The 20,175-nt window shown below is 33.6% G+C and overlaps 1 pseudogene; it reads right to left on the bottom strand.

The window, feature by feature from the left end:
* Positions 1–654: 654 nt before the first annotated feature.
* LOC120155660 lies at positions 655–14,555 on the bottom strand (annotated as a pseudogene).
* Between the last annotated feature and the right edge of the window lie 5,620 nt (positions 14,556–20,175).

Raw genomic sequence — 20,175 nt, 5'->3', positions numbered from 1 at the left:
TTGTAAAGCTTCCATTTTCACGCAAAGAATTTTGAGAACAGTTTTCCATTTGCTAGAACGTAGAACATTTTTGGCTTTTTTAAAGTGTTATCTGTCGTTATTGGGGCAGGATTTGGGGCAAATCTGAGTAAATGATAAGACAAGTAACGTTAGTTGTTCTTTTAATGTTTAGATTGTTGAAAGTGCTTCTTTTAAACGGCTTTGTTCATATTGTTTTAGTGATAGTTTTTTGTTAAGTGGGTATATATTGACATCTTGAACAAAGCTTTGCTTTTTATTTTGGTGCAGATGGAAAGTTTCTTATGAGCTATTTGGTACCGAACTATTGAATTAGCCATGGAAAACCGCGAATGGTTGGGGAATAGTAAGTTGTCTGAGACGAGTGCTGGTGAATATCAGAGTTTCCGATCAATATCTTTGCACCGATGATCAGGTTGGTGGATGGATAATAGCCTACTACTTAATTATGACTGAAGACACTAGTTTTTATTCCATTTGTTTTATTTATTATTATTATTTTGTTTATTATTATATTATATTATTATTATTAAATAACTAATTAATTTTAATACATTGCAGGCCCAAAACCCGGAGCCAAATTATAAATAAACCCAACTCAGTTTACAAACAGACCGGAGCCCAACCCGACCAGGCTCAGCAGAACACTTCTAGGGTTTCCATCATCTCAGCCAGCCGCCAACGATCTCCACCGTTGGATCTGGCAAGATCCAACGGTCCAAAGCTCTCTAACAAAAAACCCTAGGGTTATGATACCCTAGGGACCACGCGCCGCCGCCTCTGCCTCCAGCCGCCCCCACATCGACATCTCAGCCAGCTGCCACGCTTCCACGAAGCCACCTTCAACCGAAGCCTCCAGAAGCACCTCGTTACTGCCCCACGTTGAAACCCTATGGTGAGTTACCACCATAATCCGATGACTCACCTAGGGTCACCATTTGGGACCGGTTCGAGAGCTACACCGTCGATGGCTATAAAAGCCATCGACCACCTGTAAAGAAAAAGACGGCAACAAACAAAGAGAGAGAACCCACTACAAGCAGTGAACCAAAACAGAAAACAAAGAAAGAAGAAAAAAACTTACCCTTAGAGCCGTGACCATCGCCGAAAGCACTAAACATCGTCGGAGAATAGAAAATACCGAAGGTATTTTCATAGATCTACTCCGATTAGGAGTCTTTTAGGGGAAACTAAGGTCGGACTCGACCTTGGGGAAATCAGGGTTGTATTTTAGTGTAAATTTTTTTTTTCCGGCCACCGAAGGCGGTGGCCGACGACAGAGTTAGCGGCGGCAGACGATTGCCGACCGGTGGCCGGCCTTCCTCCGGTTGAAGGAATCTAGAGAAAGGCAAGAGAGAAATCTCTCTCTCAGTTCTAAAGAGAGAGGAGAAAAGAAGGAAATGAGAGGATGGCCCGAAAGGCCCAACCATAATAGGGTATATATACCCTCTCTTACACGACGTCGTTTAAGGGAGGTCCTTTGTGTAATTTCACACACGGCTAAACTATTCCCGCAGCCACTGTAACTTTAAAAACTTGCAATTTGATCCTTATAGCATGTTTTTATATATTATAATTCGATCTAGAAATTTTATTTTATTTTATTTTAGTCCTTTACATAATATAATATATATATATTTAGGATAAATACCTAATTTAGTCCCTTATAGTTTAGTAATTATCATTTTAACCCGAATTAATTAAATAATGCTAAATTACATTATTAGCACTTAGATCTTTTTATTATTCGAGTTAGAGCCTTTAATTTTAATAATTATAATTTTAATCACTTATTAATAATTAGGGTTAATTACATCATTAGTAATTATATTTTTATAATACTATAAATAAGGGTTGTAAATTTTAATATTTTATATTTTAATCCTATTATTTTAATTTTATATGTTTTAGTCACTATTTAATTGCAATTTAATTTGTATTATTATCATTTCAATTCCAATATGTTTAAATGATTATTTTAATTATTATTTTATTTTCATATTAGTCATATAAATATAGATCTATATATTTGTTTAAATATTAATATTTATTTATTTTTCGATATTAATAAAAGGGCAGTCTTAAAGCAACTAGATGTTCTATTCTGGTATTTTAAAAATAAATAAATATCCTACTTATAAAAACCATAAAACACATATTGTTTTATTTTAAGGAAAGTTATTATTTTTAATATTTATTTAAATATTAAGAAAGGACAATCTTAATATAACTAGATGTCCATTTTCTGATATTTTTAAATAAATATTTTACTTTTTATAAATTATATATGTTAATCTATTTTTAATAAATGTTTTATTAATATTTATTTATTTATTTTTGAATATTAAGAAAAGAGCTGTCTTAAAGCACCTAGAAGTCATTTTATGATATTTCTATATAAATAAATATCTTATTTATATATATATATATAAATTAATATATTTTCTTAAAATTATATTAATAAAAATAACAGAATTATGAATTTTGAACTATTAAATTTTTAATAATAGAGACAATTTATAATTAATATGTACCAATTTTGGGCATTGTAGGAGTGTTAATCCTTCCCTAAACGTAACCGACCACGAATCCCTTTTTATTTCTAAAAAGAATGAATTTTTGGTTAAACGCAGATCAGTTTATCTTTTAACGGATGTTTTCTTAAAAACTCTTTTAAAAGGTAATTTTTAGGTATTCGACCTACCTGACCTAAAAGGCCGATGGCGACTCCCAAAACATTTTTTTAATCATTTTTTATCCATATTATTTTTCCCACCAAGTAAAAATTCGTGCCCGGGCAAAAACGGGTTACGACAGCTTGGCGACTCCGCTGGGGAAAAGTCAAGCTTTTAAATGAATTATAAATTGTCTCTATTAATTATAAATTAAAAATTCATATATTTAATTTATAATTCTTTCTTTTCAAAATTTTTATATATACTTATTATTTTCATAATATTTATATATATTATTTTTTATATTTTTATTTTATTTTCAAGTATTAAATTTTATTATTTTGTCAGAGGTTTGAACATTTCTCCTCACACACAACACTTGCATTACATGACATAAAGCTTTACAATCAAGCTTGTCCCTTTTAAGTGGGAGTTAAAACGACGTCTTCGTGAGAATTTATTCTCCGTGTGAGACCTAGCAAGTAGCTTTCGGGGTTCATATACTCTATGTCTTCGTGAGAATTTATTCTCCGTGTCAGGCATAGAGAAATGTGTCCCCTCGAATTGAACTCGATCCACTTAAGTCTGTGATGGACTAGGATTGAGGGTTTGACAGCCCAAGGGGGCACCAACAAGGACAGTTCGAGTACCTTTACTCTTAGAACTAAAACCCTGCATATAATAAACCCTAGCACTTCACCTGATCTAAGACAGTACTGAACCCCTGTCCATAGGTGTACACAAAGGAGAAATAAGCTCTAGCTTTTAATTTTTTAATTTATTATTTTTCTCTCTGAATAAATGTCTGCGAACTAGAAATCATGCAGTTACGTTAATTTTTTCCAAACAAAGCATAGAACTAGAAAGCATGAGGTTAGGAGTTATACCTTTATAAATAAAATTTTTCTTTCCATCAGTTGTTACTAACTATTCTATTTTTTTCTTATTTTTCCATGCATATTACATTACTCTAATTTGTTTTTATTCTTTTGTCTGCATTGCATGATCATGGCATAACCAAAAGGTGTTGACTTGAAAGACTGTTCATCAAATTGGAAAGAAATCGTAAATGGACAAAAAGTTTTATGATCAAACAAAATATGATGCGGCCAAGGAAAGACATCCTGAAGAAACTCTGAAGATAGAAACGAGCAATGCACACAGAGATCCTATTGTATTAATACCAAAAGTACTCCACAAAGATTCTGCCAGATTGATACCAAAAGCAGTCTATGGTAAGAGCATCAGTCAGGGCATTCAGAGTGGAGGAGGTTTTTATGAAGCTCAAGCATATTATTTGAAGGACTTGAATGACCAAAACAAGAAATTGAGCACATAAGTGGAAATCATACATGCAGATTTCCAAAAGATCAGTCAAGCCTTTCGAAATGCTAGCATAGGAAACACTCCAGAAGAATGGATAACAGGGGTCACCAGATTGAAAAAGAACTGCAACATATATAAATGTCTTGTCCAAGAACTTCTTGAACACAAAGGTTCTCTTACAAAGGAAAATGAGCAACTCCGAGAACTGATATATAAAAGATGAAAAAGAATGTCATGGAAGAAGCTACAGTGCAGACAAGCAATATGACCCATAAGCTAATAAATTAACTTGGCTTTAGAGAAGTTAGGAGGGAAAGTTATCCCCTATATGCTGAAGTTAGGACTGAAAGCTGTCCTTTATATGTAAAAGTTTTGTTTGATGCACGAAAACTTTTGTGTTCAATGAAATCTGTTCTAAGATGATCACTCTTGAGTAACACATTTTCATACATGCATTTGCATTTTGCATCTTTATTTTTACGTTTGTATTTACATTTACATTTTCAAACTTACATCATGCATTAAAAAATATTTAATTAAATAATAATGTTTATTTATTTTCAATATCAAAGAAAATGGCAGTCTTAATATAACTGGATGTCCTATTCTGGTATTTTAAATAATTTACATTTTTACATTTGTATATTTGCATTTTGCATCTTTGCATTTTTCATTTTGCATTTATACTTTTATGTTTGCTTTTGTATGGCACAATTTGCAATTTTATTCACATATTTACATTTACATTTGCATTTGCATTTTGCATTTTTTGCATTCTTACGTTTGTATTTACATTTTCATTTTTGCATTTCCATCTTTGTATAATTACATTTTATTTCAAACTATTTTACATGCATTTAATCATGACAACGTGGAATAATTTGTGGAGAATTCCATGACAGAATTGTTGAAATCAAAGTGGAGCTAACTTGGTCTTCCTAAAGAAAAATAAGAGCCATGAATGAGATCTTAGCAAGGGTTGGTAGAATCGAGAAACTGCAAGAGCAACTTATCAAGACTCAACAAGAAATGGCTGACCACGCAAAAAAGATCCAAGCTGATTCAAAAGAACAAATGACCACGTTAATGGATATAATGAATGATATGATCCATGGAGAGAAACCCTTAGAGGATCCCACTGTGAAGGCTATGAATGAGGTTCTGAATGATAATGAGTTCGACGTGATAGTGTTTGATGATCAAGAACCTATTAAAGAGCATGGTAATTCAGGACAGCTTCAAGATTTGGTCCCGAGGGGCATGGATGACTTAATGGTGAATGAAGAATCAATGAATAGAAAAAGTTCACTTGTGAGAGATAAGTTTTACCCAAAGAAAAGGGACATAGAAAAGGGCCAAAGTTTGATCAAGAAGAAAAAGAATGTGCAGAGTTTTTAATTTCCTTCTTTTCACTGTTCAGGTTAAAAATTGCATCAGAAAATGCTCTCAGCCAAATTAACTACTCCACAACTTCATCAACCATAGTGGCCTATAAATGAGAATTGGACCTATAAGAAGATTCCTTGGATAAATCAAATTGGAATTCCAAATTGTTCAGCTAAGGTTCCTGGTAACCTTGAAGGAAATTTCGAAGATCCTTTAGAGCAAGTAATTCAAAAATACAAGATAAAAGAAGGGGTTAAGGTTTAATGTTCAGAAACTGTTGCTTCAACAGAGACTAATATGACTGAATCATGCGAAGAATATTGGATGCAAGAAAATGAGAAAAGAAATCAAAAGGCTCCCATGGATGTAATTCGAGATTGGCCCATAGGTCTAAGAAAGAATGAAGTAGATATAACCCAGAAGATACCTCAGATACCTATATCAGACTTTTCGAAAACTAATAAAGCAAGGGGCAACTTAAGGAGTCTAGTTAATACTACCCCAGTTGTAGATGAAATGAGCATCCATAACCCCCTCGATCACAGGAGAACATTTTGTCATTCAGAACGATCAAAGAAAGTGATAATCTCTCGAGCAAGAAAAACTCTAATGGTGTTTCAAGAATCTATCTCAGATCTGTATCCTCATTTGATTAAAGGCCAATACATTACACCAAGATTGGTGAAAGTGGCACCAAATCCTTATGCCCATTGCTATGATCAAAATAGTTTATGTAATTTTCACATGGGGATATCTGGGAATTCAACAAGGAATTGTTGGTCATTGTTAAAAGAAATAGAGACGCTCGTTGACAAGGGAGTCTTGACATAAGAAACGATCAAGGAATGGGGGGCAAATAAAGATGAAAATCCTGGGCCAAGTACACACCCAACATTCAAGGAATGATAGATGCAAGCTATATAAACAAGTAGAAGTTGATATCTACCACTGTAGTACCTTTCTATTTTCAGCATCTTGTTTGAACTTGTTTTTTGTTCCTTTCTCTGTCTTGTTGTGATAAATAAATTTTTGTTGCTTTTATGGTTATGAGCAAGAAATTGAATTTTAATCTTGAAATTTTTGAGTATCAGAAAGATTAAATATTCTTTTAATTTTTCAAGAGTTATAGATCTCTGGCAAGTGGTAAAATTATATCTTCCATATCCTATCCAACGCCAATTACTTGATCCTTACAAAAAAACAAATCTCGACACTACATTTAGCTGAGATTCTGAAGAAATGTCTCTACCTATTTTTGAGACACCAACTCCAGAGGTTTACTGGTTTATGATACTACCTTCCACCACATACATGAATTCAAAAGTCACACACTTTTTTTCATTCCAAATACAAAACCATCATAAATAAAATGACCTCAAAAGAACTAAACTTTCAATTATCCGTGAATCTTCCTGCAAGAAGAGACAAGATGGGACATCATGGATCAACTTATCAAAGATAATTTCGAGTGATTGTGGCATACTCAAAGAAGAAAGAAAAAAGATTGATATATCATGCATTAATTACATTGTTTTCATATAAATAAAGATTAATCTTGAATATTCATCCCCCTGGGGATACATCTTTTTTACAAAGGCTTCTGTGTATGAGATGACGAACGACATTGTTTCATTTATCCTTTCAAATATATGTATATATATATCCTTTGTTGTCCACACTTGAGCCTGAATGATTTTTCTTCTGATTCAACCCTAACCAAGGATCACCCTCCACATTGGGGGGGGGGGCAAGGTGAAGGATATCTGCTCACAGGAATAAAGATTGTCAATACAATTTTGTTGCGAAGACAAATTTCCATGAAGTAAAAAAAGTTTTGAACTACAAGGTATGTCAAATACTAAGTGCTTGAAGATCAATCCAATCAAGAATAACAAAAGAATTCTTGAATTTCAAGAGGAAAATGAGGTGCTCAAAGCAATTGAAGTCCTATACTCATTCATAAAAATAAAAAAAAGGAAAAAGGAAAAAAGGAAGAAAAAAAAGGAAAAAGGAAAAAGGAAAAAATTTGAATCAAGATGGGTGACTCATTGAGCTTCAAGTTATAAGGTTGATCAAGTGCAATTAGTTCAAAGATTCATATTCAAACAAGAAGAGAAAGAAATGATGAAGATATAAAGAAAATGGAAATGAATCCAAAATTTGGCAGTCTAGAGGGATCCAAGTAGCAAAGCAGATTCAAGTCAGGCAAGGCAAGATTGAAGGCATCAGAATGAATTAATCCTTGGTTTAATTACCCTTAAATACTTGTTTGGGCCTTTTTATCCTTTTCTTTCATAACCATAAACCCTGGCCTACGTTACGTACCTGAAAAGTCCATTCTAATCATACATGGATTTCTAATTAAAAGAGAATATCTTCAGATTTCATTTCGCCTCTCAAGATTGATTTTTATTTGTAAAAATTGGTTTTTTTAAAAAAAATCTTTAATGCATGATATGAAAAATGATAAAAGGGGGGTTCAAGATGTAAATTTTTTCTTGAAACCAAAGGAGGATTCGAGTTGAAAACCTGAAAAGGCGGCTCGAATATTAAATGGTGCAACAACGACATAAGAGACGATCTTAAGCTCTTAATGAAGCACCACATCCCAAAGATGTTCTTGGGATTATGGAATCGAGAAGTATCTCTACAAGATGAGCATAACAACCATTTTTTCAAGTTAGTAGAAACTCAAAGAGACATATATACTTGACCAACCTGAGAGACCTTACTTTACCAGAATCAACCTACACCTCAAATCAGTCAATAATTTTGACACTTTCCATAGGACTATGATTTTTGAATGATTTGAAAGAGTAGTTGATTTATTTAATATTCTTTAAATTCATGCTTATGATTTAATTCTATTGTGAACCTGTGATAGGCAACATTTTACCAAATTCTTTTATTCTTCGATAAAGAAAGAAGAAAAAAAATATTTTCAAACAAGACAGTCTCAAATAAGGAAGGTCCTTGAAGCAAGTTGTTTATTCTACCTCTATTGTAGAAAAAAACGATGCCAAAATGATGAAGCATTTCACTTTCTTGAAAGCAAGTGGTCCAAGAAACCAAAAAGTCTGGAGAATTGAACTTGTAACGATCTCCTGTGACATTATTAGCAATCCATCAAGAAAGATTATCACTTATCTCATACTGAGGGTGATAAGCATCACCAGACAAATTATTTTCCCCATCTATCAATCCATGTCTCTAGAAGATTCAATCACACATCTATAAGTCCCATTAAGGTGTATTATGGGAATGAACAAGTCCACCAACTGTACTCTGGTTATACCGTGGTGCTAGCTCAAGTCTTGATACATCATTGCTGCTTCTTTCATGTCGATCATTTTCTTTGTCAAGATGATATCCATTATGTCCTGCAAAATATTGTTGAATTGAAATCTGAACTTATGGCACAAAATATGACATTGGAGCGGATTCTACACTTGTATGCCTTTCATATTGGGTAACATTGGTTACAGGATTCCAAAAGTAAAGATAACCAGTTTTACTATCAATTAAACCTTTCCATGGTTCGGGAATAGTGGGATATAGCAGTGAGTATCTTAAAGCAGCAGAAGAGGCAGTCACTGTAGCATTCAGTGCAAGAAAAGACACCAAAAAAATCCTCGAGTCCATCTTGATGATGTTTATTGCTTCCATTAAGGTTGTTACACGAGATGCCACCAACAACAAGGCCGAATCCGCTAAATCTACTCATTAATTGCTCCAACTGATCATCATTTAGTTCTTGCTCATCTGTTTTCAAAAGTATGCCAAGACAGTAAAAGGAAAATTCTGCATCATTGATTCTAGAGAAAAGAGATAGAACATTGATACCAACGGGGAACATGTCTCTAGCAGATCCTCCTGCTCGTGTATGGTTTATAGGGAAACCTAGAAGCATTTCCACCTCATCAGGTTCAAGTGGAACAACTTTATTCCTTCCAACCCATACTAGATTCCATTTTCGGCACTCATCAAGACCATACTTATGGACACTCGAAGATGACTCATCATCACAAGCTTCAAGAGCCTTGCGGATCCTTTCTGTCAATTTGGCACTTCATGTACATGTTTGTAAATAGTTTAACCTTGTTCGTGGATCCCAGGAAGGCCACCATTTTGTCAATGGAAAAGCATCATGTATGGTGCGTGGAGAAAGCAGAATAAGAGGAAATCTGTTCTCAATTGGCAGATTATGAATATAGCCCTTTTCCGTGCAACAATACAAAAATACTTCGAATCTTAAAATTTTGGCTCTACATCGTGTAAGTATTGTGACATTTCGGTCCAAACACCAACTGGAGCAAGTGCCACATTCTCATAGTAAAAATAAGAATGTCCAATAGCATCTTCTGGAAGTGTTCTTTGAGTTATTTGATTTGGTTCAGTAAGAACCCCAAAACCAATCATTGGATTTGAAAGATGAACTGCATGATCGTCTTAATTAAAAAGCTTCTTTTCAAGCTTCTTCCTTTTCCAAAAATCATAGCCCGAGTTTCGTCTTTCCTTGTAAATGGGGGTCATTACATAATGGTTTCCTATATTCTACCGAAAGAAATGCGTCAACAACCTTAGTCATTTGAGCAGCACATATAAAATCTGTCAACTCTGCAATTGATGAATTCGAATTACATCTCTTTATGACTATTGAAGCCTCAGCCTCTAAGTACTTCATTTTCATCAAGTATAATAGTTTATTCTCCTCATCAGAATCAGAATTCAGGATTTCCTCTGTATCAGAAGAACTATCAATATATGTGAAGTCACCCTGAAAGATCGCTTCATAATCAGATGAGTAGTTATTAGAATTAACATGTTCCACAGAAAAGTATATTCTAGAAATAGCCTTCACTAAAAATAGGGTTCACCGTGTCAACCTGGAATAAATTACCAAATAATTTATACCACTCTGCCCGACTACATCCCTCTAGATCCAATGGGTACCTCATTCAAAAGAGGCACATATCTCAGACATTTCCGTCTGAATAATTGATTCTTAAGATTGTGACAACATGAAGAGAATTCCTCAAGTTACTTAACAACTGCTGTTTAGTGACATCAGAATGAGAGTATTCAAGATAAACAAATTTGAGGCACGGATAAAGCCATAAGTACCCATAACAGTGCATTGTCAGAACTGGACCTTGTAGGGATCATGATATTCCCGTCAAACAGACATTAAGAGTGAATCAGAAGCAGAATATTGGGGCATCTCGAAAGCCCATTTCAGACATAAATGTTTCATGTAGGGCATCCTGAAAGCCCACATCAGTATGAATATTTGGGCATTCTTGAAGGCTCATCTCAACAAGAAGTAATGTGAATGCATTTTTAACATCTGTATATGTACATGTTGGGGCATTTTGAAGGCCTAATTCAAACATATTCATGCGGGATATCTTGAAAGCCCATTTCAACCAGAAATAGAATGGTGGGGCATTTTGAAGGCTCATAGTAATATGAATATTTGGGCATTCTTGGAGGCTCATCTCAGCAAGAAGTAATGTTGAGCACACTTTTAACATCTGTATTAACAAATGTTGGGGCATTTTAAAGGTTACTTCAGACAGATCCTTGTGGGGCATTTTGAAGGCTCATATTAACAAGAAGGAAATGATGGAGCATGTTGAAAGCCCATTTCAATCAAGAATCAGGAATGTTGGTGCATTTTGAATGTTCGTATCAGTAAATGTCGGGGCACGCTGAAGGCCCATATCATCTTATGAAAAGATCATTGCTTTGAGAAAATATTTCCAATAAGATAGAAAGACATGAAGAATGAAAATGGTGAAACAGTGACAGTGGAGCTGACACTACATTATTGTTTCATTCATCAGACAGTTACATCAGGATCATATTGTTGAACAAATATATACTCAGCAAGTATGATTTCAAATACCCAATCTTCTTAACCATGTGTCACATGAAAACATGTTCTTTATTAAGCTACATCACGGTTGTATGTATACAGATGGTCCCCAGGCAAACCATTTGATCCATGGTTCAGTTCCTCAAGATCTCGGCTTTGAATTTGGTCTTTTGTGTGACAATAATGATTGAACATATTTCTTTGAGATTTTTGGCAGTTAGTTTCAACTGAACTGTTGGGCTACGAAGATGTTTTTTTCACAACAATTTTCACTTACTTGATGATATTGAATAAAGAGGCTCATCTTATGTTATTCTTATTCTCGTTGTTAGTGGGGTTATCATTGCCAGCCAGGGTGAATTGAGTTTTCATCTATTTTGGTTTTATCATGTACGTTTCATCCCCAGCGGCAAGAATTCCACGGATATCGTTCTGTACATGGCTCTTATAGTTGATGTGTTTCTAATTCCTACAACACTTGTTATGGAAGAAAACGTGATCAATATCACACTTACCCTTGCCTGAGATAATATCAAGATCAATTGGTATCTCTTATTCAATTCATCACTAGCATATCTCATGAATTTGATCAACTTTTTGGTCACACCAGCATCTCATTTGTATTCCTATTGAGTTTTGTTCTCAAGTGGTCTTGTGACGTTATACGAAAGGTCTGAGCACTACGAAAGAGCCTCCATGACCAGAAATCTGTGCATAAGTCACATGAAATGATGAATGTGTTATCAAATAGCATCTGTGCAGAAGTCACAGAAAAGGATGAATGTGTTGTCAAATGTTTTACTAGCATCTGAGCATAAACCACATGAGATGATGAATGTATTGACAAATGTTTTACGAACCAGTCATTCTAATGTTGAACCAATGTTATGATCAGATGGTTTCCATTTATTGGTCCAAGATGAAGTTTGTCTTCTTCAACCTCAAAGTTAGAAGTGCGATATGATGAAGATTTCTTTCCACAGAAGGGAAGTTGAAATTTTTAATAAAAAGAAACTAGTAGAGCCAACTAAAGTTGAATGACAGGTTATTGTTAAACAACTTGACATGATATGGTTCAAGTTGCCTTGTTCGAGATCTAATTAGATGTGGAGACGTGAAAGGAATTAGGATAAATCCTCATTGTGATGTGTTTCAAGAGTTAAAACATTATAGACTCTACTCTCCCAATTAATCCTTGCTGAGTCAGGCATATCTATGTCTACCATCTTCAAAGAAAATAGATTCTCTTTTCAAAGATGAAAGCTTTATTGGATTTCTACACAAGTCCAAGCAAAGAAAGCCGATGTTATCAAAGATAAAATTGGGGCATCAAGGTCATAATTTTGATTACGGAAAGAGTTCCATAAATGAAACATTTCTTCTGAGACTTAAATGAAGCAAAGAAGACATAAAGATTGCTCTTCCAAATCAGAAATGCAGTTTGAAATGACATTTTGACCAAGTGAAAGAAGACCGAGTTCACCACTTTGAAATCAAATAAAAATGAACTTAATATTCATGCATCATATTTAGGCATTTGCAAAAATAGGTGCATTTCCATTCATTTTATCCATGTTGAATGTTGATAGGAATTTCAAAGATTTTAGGAAAGGTTCAAATCTATCATAATGAATCAACATTTCCAGAAGGAGTTCATAATGAGAAGAACTCATCTAAAGAAGGAAGAAGAAGTTCATAATGAGAAGAGCTTGTTCAACCTTTTGCTCAAATCCATCACTTGATGGATCAACATTTCCAGAGAAAGTTCAAAATGAGAAGAAGTCATTTGAAGAAGGAAGAAGAAGTTCATAATGAGAAGAATTTGTCCAAGCTTTTGTTTGAATTCATCATTTGATTGATCAACATTGCCAGGTAGAGTTCATAATGAGAAGAACTCGTCTGAAGAAGGAAGAAGAAATTCATAATGAGAAGAATTTGTTCAATTTTTTGTTTGAATTAATCACTCAATGGATCAACATTTCCAGAAGGAGTTCATAATGAGAAGAACTCATCTGAAAAAGGAAGAAGAAGTTCATAATGAGAAGAGCTTGTTCAACCTTTTGCTCAAATCCATCACTTGATGGATCAACATTTCCAGAGAAAGTTCATAATGAGAAGAACTCATCTGAAGAAGGAAGAAGAAGTTCATAATGAAAAGAATTTGTTCAACCTTTTGTTTGAATTCATCATTTGATGGATCAGCATTGCCAGGTAGAGTTCATAATGAGAAGAACTCGTTTGAAGAAGGAAGAAGAAATTCATAATGAGAAGAATTTGTTCAACTTTTTGTTTGAATTCATCACTCAATGGATCAACTTTTTCAGAGAAAGTTCATAATGAGAAGAACTCATCTGAAGAAGGAAGAAGAAGTTCATAATGAGAAGAGCTTGTTCAACCTTTTACATGACTCTATCACAGAAGGACATAGATCAACATCAATTTTTCCAGAGAAAGTTCATAATGAGAAGAACTCGTCTGAATAATGAAGAAGAAGTTCATAATGAGAAGAGCTTGTTCAACCTTTGTTTGATTCTATCACAGAAGGAGATAGATCAGTATCAGCATTTCCAGAAGGAGTTCATAATGAGAAGAACTCATCTGAAGAAGGAGGAGAATTTGTTCAACTTTTTGCTAGATTACATCACAAAAGAAGATAAATTTTCATCCCCAGTGGAAAAGTTCATAATGAGAAGAACTAATCTCAAAGAAGAAGAACTTGTTCAACATTTCCATCATAATCAAATGAAAAAAAACTTATTGTCTTTTCGTCTTTGCCATATTCTCGTTAGCACAAGAATGAACAAAGAGGGGCAGCTGAATACACTAGTTTTTATTTCATTTGTTTTATTTATTATTATTATTTTGTTTTATTATTATATTATATTATTATTATTAAATAATTAATTAATTTTAATACATTGCAGACCCAAAACCCGGAGCCCAACTACAAATAAACCCAACCCAGTTTACAAACAGACCGGAGCCCAACCTGACCAGGCCCAGCGGAACACTTCTAGGGTTTCCATCATCTCAACCAGCCGCCAACGATCTCCACCGTTAGATCTGGTAAGATCCAATGGTCCAAAGCTCTCTAACAAGAAACCCTGGGGTTATGATACCCTAGGGACCATGCGACGCCGCCTCTACCTCCAGTCGCCCCACGTCGACGTCTTAGCCAGCTGCCACGCCTCCACGAAGCCACCTTCAACCGAAGCCTCCAGAAGCACCTCATTACTGCCCCACGTTGAAACCCTATGGTGAGTCACCACCATAGTTCGGTGACTCACCTAGGGTCACCATTTGGGACCGGTTCGAGAGCTACACCGTCAATGGCTATAAAAGCCATCGACCACCTGCAAAGAAAAGGACGACAACGAACAAAGAGAGAGAACCCACTACAAGCAGGTAACCAAAATAGAAAACAAAGAAATAAGAAATAAACTTACCCTTGGAGCCTTGACCATCACCGGAAGCACTAAACATCGCCAGAGAACAGAAAATACCGAAGGTATTTTCATAGATTTACTCTGATTAGGAGTCTTTTAGGGGAAACTAAGGCCAGACTTGACCTTGGGGAAATCAGGGTTGTATTTTAGTGTAAAAAAAATTTCCGGCCACCGAAGGAGGTGGCTGACGGCAGAGTTAGCGACGACAGACGTACTGAGGCTAGAGAGAATCTAGAGAGAGGCCCGAAGGGCCAGCCATAATAGGGTATATATACCTTCTCTTAAACGACATCGTTTAAGGGAGGGCCTTTGTGTAATTTCACGCATGGCTAAACTATTCCCACAGCCACTGTAACTTTTAAAACTTGCAATTTGATCCTTATAGCATGTTTTTATATATTATAATTCGATCTAGTAATTTTATTTTATTTTATTTTAGTCCTTTACATAATATAATATATATATTTAGGATAAATACGTAATTTAGTCCCTTATAGTTTAGTAATTATCATTTTAACCCGAATTAATTAAATAAGGCTAAATTACATTATTAGCACTTAGATCTTTTTATTATTCGAGTTAGAGCCTTTAATTTTAATAATTATAATTTTAATCACTTATTAATAATTAGGGTTAATTACATCATTAGTAATTATATTTTTATAATACTATAAATAAGGGCTGTAAATTTTAATATTTTATATTTTAATCCTATTATTTTAATTTTATATGTTTTAGTCACTATTTAATTGCAATTTAATTTGTATTATTATCATTTCAATTCCAATATGTTTAAATGATTATTTTAATGATTATTTTATTTTCATATTAGTCATATAAATATAGATCTATATATTTGTTTAAATATTAATATTTATTTATTTTTCGATATTAAGAAAAGGGCAGTCTTAAAGCAACTAGATGTTCTATTCTGGTATTTTAAAAATAAATAAATATCATACTTATAAAAACCATTAAACACATATTGTTTTATTTTAAGGAAAATTATTATTTTTAATATTTATTTAAATATTAAGAAATGACAGTCTTAATATAACTGGATGTCCATTTTCTGATATTTTTAAATAAATATTTTACTTTTTATAAATTATATATGTTAATCTATTTTTAATAAATGTTTTATTAATATTTATTTATTTATTTTTGAATATTAAGAAAAGAGTTGTCTTAAAGCACCTAGAAGTCATTTTCTGATATTTCTATATAAATAAATATCTTATTTATATACATATATATAAATTAATATATTTTCTTAAAATTATATTAATAAAAATAACAGAATTATGAATTAAATATATTTTTGAACTTTTAAATTTTCAATAATAGAGACAATTTATAATTAATAAGTATCAATTTTGGGCGTTGTAGGGGTGCTAATCATTCCCTAAACGTAACCGATCACGAATCCCTTTTTATTTCTAAAAAGAATGAATTTTTGGTTAAACGTAGATCATTTTATCTTTTAACTGATGTTTTAGTAAAAACTCTTTTAAAAGGTAATTTTTAGGTATTAGACCTACCTGACCCAAAAGGCCGATGGCGACTCCTAAAACATTTTTTTTAATAATTTTTTATCCATATTATTTTTCCCACCAAGTAAAAATTCGTGCCCGGGTAAAAACGGGTTACGACAATGACCATTTTGAAGTATCCACTTTCAGAAAGCTGGAATCTTTCCTTTTCTCTAGGTGTGGAATTGAGTGTTAATATTTGTTTGTTTCCTCTTATCTACTTGCTGCATGTTGATTGAAAGCATCTTGTGGAGACAGTTACAGTTTCGTCCCATGCTATTAGAGTCTGAGTTGCTTTGCTCTTCTTGTTCATGGTAGCTTTACTAACAAAGACATCTTGTACTCTTAGAATAATATATGTATCTGGAATTGTGCTGGATTTTTCTATTAAGCTTGTAGTTTGATTGAGAGTCAAGTCTGTTTTTTCAGATGCGTCGCCAAAAGCTTCAGTTGATTCCATAGATGTTAAGGATGACATTAAGAGCTTGACAGAGAAACTATCAGCTGCTTTGGTTAATGTTAGTGCCAAAGAGGACTTGGTTAAGCAACATTCCCAAGTTGCTGAAGAAGCCATTGCTGGTATTACTTACATGTGACAGAACATCTCTGTTTCCTTAGTTATAATCTACTCGCTAATTCGAGTTAATTCTCTCAAATAAACTCAGGTTGGGAAAAGGCTGAAAATGAAGTAGTTGTATTGAAGCAAAAACTTGAGGATGCGGTTCAACAAAACTCAGCACTTGAAGATCCGGGTGAGCGGTCTGGATGAAACTCTCTAGGAATGTGTCAAGCAGCTAAGACAGGCAAGAGAGGAGCACGAGCAGAAGATTGTTGAAGCCGTGGCAAAGACTAGTCGGGATTGAGAAACTACCAAATTTGAACTCAAGAGCCGGTTGCTTGAGTTCGAAAATAATGCCCAATCTGTTAACTTTAATCCTGACATTTGTCATAAGATTGAAGCTATGGAAAAGGAAAATTCAGCCCTCAAGCTTGAGCTCTCTTCGTATTTGGAGGAGATGGAATTCAGAACAATTGAAAGAGACTTAAGCATTCAAGCAGCCGAAACAGCGAGCAAACAACAGGTGGAAAGCGTGAAGAAGGTAGCAAAGCTCGAGGCCGAGTGTTGAGGACTTAAAGCCAGAGGTTGTCAATCATGCTCTGTTAATACCGAAATAACCGCACCTGCCTCAACTTATGTTGAATCCCTCACGGATGATCAGTCAGATACATGGGCCTCAGCCTTAATTGCTGAACTTGATCAATTCAAAAATTAAAAGGTCAACAGACATGTTCCCAGTTCTTCTGTTGAGATTGATCTACTGGATGGTTTTCTCGACATGGAGCGACTTGCTGCATTGCCTGAAACCAAGAGCGAATATAAATGTCTTGAATCAAAAGCTACTGTGAAACAATCAATTGATAGTGATAACTTGTTGAAGGAAGAACTTGAAGGATATATTTTGTTATGGATAATACGAGGTAAGGGACGATGTCATGGAGTGATAAAGTTGTTGTTATCAAGTTCCATTAATGGGAAAATAGTAAACTAAATTTAAATGAATTTTAAATTCATTTATAACGGGATAAAGCCATGTGTATCAAGCCATAATTGAAGGAAAAATCAAGAAATTTCTGCTTCTTCTCTCTTTTTCAGCCGTGACCTTCATAGTAGGTAAAGGAAGTTTTTTTTTTTTTGATTTTATGGCTTATTCGATTTATTTTTGGGTGAATCTATCAGATAGAGAATTATTCTAATTAAAATTATCTATCATTTAGTATAAAAGTTCATGAAAACATGTTTGGATGATTAATTTATGATATGGGTGGATATTATCGAAAGTATGTGAAAAACTTCTCGATGATTTTCTCTCCTTTGATCAAGTATTAGGAGAAAAGACGTGTCTTTCTATGGATTTACAAGTGTCAAGAAAGTTAAAGATGCGGAATAGTAAAATCTGCCAAATTTTTTTGTTATTGAAGGTATCTTTAAAATATTGCCATAAATTCTATAGAAGGTACTAGAAAGTGATTCCTATACCATTGGAATTATAAGTTGATCTAGTTTTTTTTTTTTTTGTAAAACAAACTGAACTTGTGTCTGAATTGTATGCTAGAAGATATAAATTTTTAATTGGAGATAGGTCAGAAAGAGGGGTAGCAGATTCTGCTCAAAATAGATTCTATAAGTTGGATTAAAATATTCGTCATAAATTGTATAAGTTGAACTAGAAAGGGTTCCCTATATGATTAGATTTGTATTCAAGTGTAGTTTCTTTTGGTACAAATGAAATAATTTTGTAATGTATGGATTAAAACAAGATATTACTTCTTTTTGGGTAGTGTGGATTGCCAGAGTAAGAAAATTGTGGTAAATCATACAATCTTATAGTGACACATTTCATGATGATTTAGGATACATATTAATGCAAAAAGTAAAAGTGGTGACTTATGTTTCGAGAAAGCATAAGACTCATAAAGGAAATTATCCTATTTATGAGCTGGAGTTAATAGTTGTTGTGTTACGTTTATTATCCCATTGTGGATAAGTAAGATAAATGGTATAAAAGTTAAGTTATTCAATCACACTAAATATTTATCTCGATAATAACTAATAAAGATCCAAAATTTACTTACAGAATTTGGAAGTCTTTGCATTAAGTATGGGAATTCAACTGAATATCAGTGTTGTTTTCCATCCTTAGACAGAAAAAAGTCAGACACGACTATTCAGACTTTAAAAGATATGCTAAGGGCATAAGTGTGATTAAATTCAAAGGACTATGGAAAAAGTATTTGTTTTTAGCAGAATTTTCCTATAATAACAGTTATCAAGAAAGATTTAAGATGAGTTGTTACAAAACCTTATAAAGAAGAAAATGTTGAATATCATTGAATTAGTTCGAGCTTAAGGATCAATTCATAGTTGTCCATGATCGGTTAAAGAGCTGGAAGATAAAGTAAATATTATTTAGGATAATCTTAATATAGTTATCGACTGAAAGAAGCCTTATTGAAATGTGAAAAGGAAAAGCGATCAATTACCAAGTTGGTGAAAAATGTTTCTCAAAGTATCATTTTGGGAGGGGAGATTTGTAACATCCCAAAAGTCGGGTCAATGACCAAAATGGAATTTTTGGTAATTTAGTGACCAATCTCAGAAAGATTAAAAGTTTAGGGATTTTAATGGAAAAAAATGTTGGTGTTGGATTTAATAACAAAGTTTGGAAGTAATAAGGGTATTATGGTCATTTCTCAAGAAAGATTTTATTTCCCTTTATAAAAGGTAATAAGCACGTGGGAGAGGAGAGAATTCTCCAAAGCTTTCTTTCTTTCTTCTTTTTCTACAGCCGTGAGCTTCAAGAGATAAGGTGAGTTTTATGAACTCTTGATTATTTGTGGATTTAAAGGTTGGGCTTTGATCATTAGATAATAATTAATCTTAAGGAAGCTTAAGTTATCTTAGAAATCAAAACATAGAGGAGTTACGAAAGATTAAAGAAAATGAGTTTCAAAGTGAATTTCTGAAAAAGAGTTAATAAATGAATGTGGTGATGGAATTTGACTTGTCATAGGTGTGAATAAGAAGTTATAAGTATTAAATCAAAGTTTGGATAACATGGAAAATTGGGAATGATTCTTAATTTTAAGAATCATGAAGAGATATGAAAGATAAAGATAGCTTATATGGATATAAGTTGGTTTATAAAGTGGTAGTTGAGTTTAATGACATGTTAGGGGCTTAAAATAGAAGAATTGAGTGAAGAGTTGATGATTTTCGGGCTTGAATACAATTTCTGGGCATGATGCATCGGTACACATTCAATATGTACCGATGCACTCTTAAAAGAAGAACACCGAATACCTGGAATGAATCGATGCAGTTTGAGTGTGCACTGATGCACCAAGACAAATTT

The sequence above is a fragment of the Hibiscus syriacus genome, unplaced genomic scaffold, assembly GCF_006381635.1.
Source record: "Hibiscus syriacus cultivar Baekdansim isolate YM2019G1 unplaced genomic scaffold, ASM638163v2 tig00111200_pilon, whole genome shotgun sequence".
Taxonomy (NCBI): domain Eukaryota; kingdom Viridiplantae; phylum Streptophyta; class Magnoliopsida; order Malvales; family Malvaceae; genus Hibiscus; species Hibiscus syriacus.
Note: the sequence above shows the minus strand (reverse complement) of the source record. Positions and strands in the feature narration are given on the sequence as shown.